General features: G+C 34.3%; 1 protein-coding gene across 3 annotated transcripts in view; it reads left to right on the top strand.

Annotated features, from left to right (window-relative positions):
• Positions 1 to 356, top strand: part of TCTN3 (tectonic family member 3) — a 39,299-nt gene that overhangs the window by 19,547 nt on the left and 19,396 nt on the right. The window lies entirely within an intron of this gene.

Below are 356 nucleotides of genomic sequence, written 5' to 3'. Positions count from 1 at the left end.
CCCGATGTTTTTCAATTTTCTGACCCCAGACTAAATTGGGTTGTCAGGAAAGTCGTGACATATTTTTGCATTAAAAAAAAAAAAAAAAAAAAAACCAGAATGTTATGCTTTTCCCGACAACTTCATAGTTAGTACAGGTTAATTTCTTTTAACTAATTCAATTCTATTACTATACTGGTGGATTCAACTACAAAAGCATTTTCCATTAATGTGAGTTCAGCTGATTGTGAGTAAAGTTACTACTGTGGCTAGTTTGTAGTCATCAGTTCTGGGTTGTGTGTTCCATTAAATAAATACCTTTTTTTCCCCTTAATTTTTGCTGTAGAGCACACGTGCTCTCCAGACAGAAAGAGGGA

The sequence above is a fragment of the Tupaia chinensis genome, unplaced genomic scaffold (genome assembly GCF_000334495.1).
Source record: "Tupaia chinensis unplaced genomic scaffold, TupChi_1.0 Scaffold000539_1, whole genome shotgun sequence".
Taxonomy (NCBI): domain Eukaryota; kingdom Metazoa; phylum Chordata; class Mammalia; order Scandentia; family Tupaiidae; genus Tupaia; species Tupaia belangeri.
Note: the sequence above shows the minus strand (reverse complement) of the source record. Positions and strands in the feature narration are given on the sequence as shown.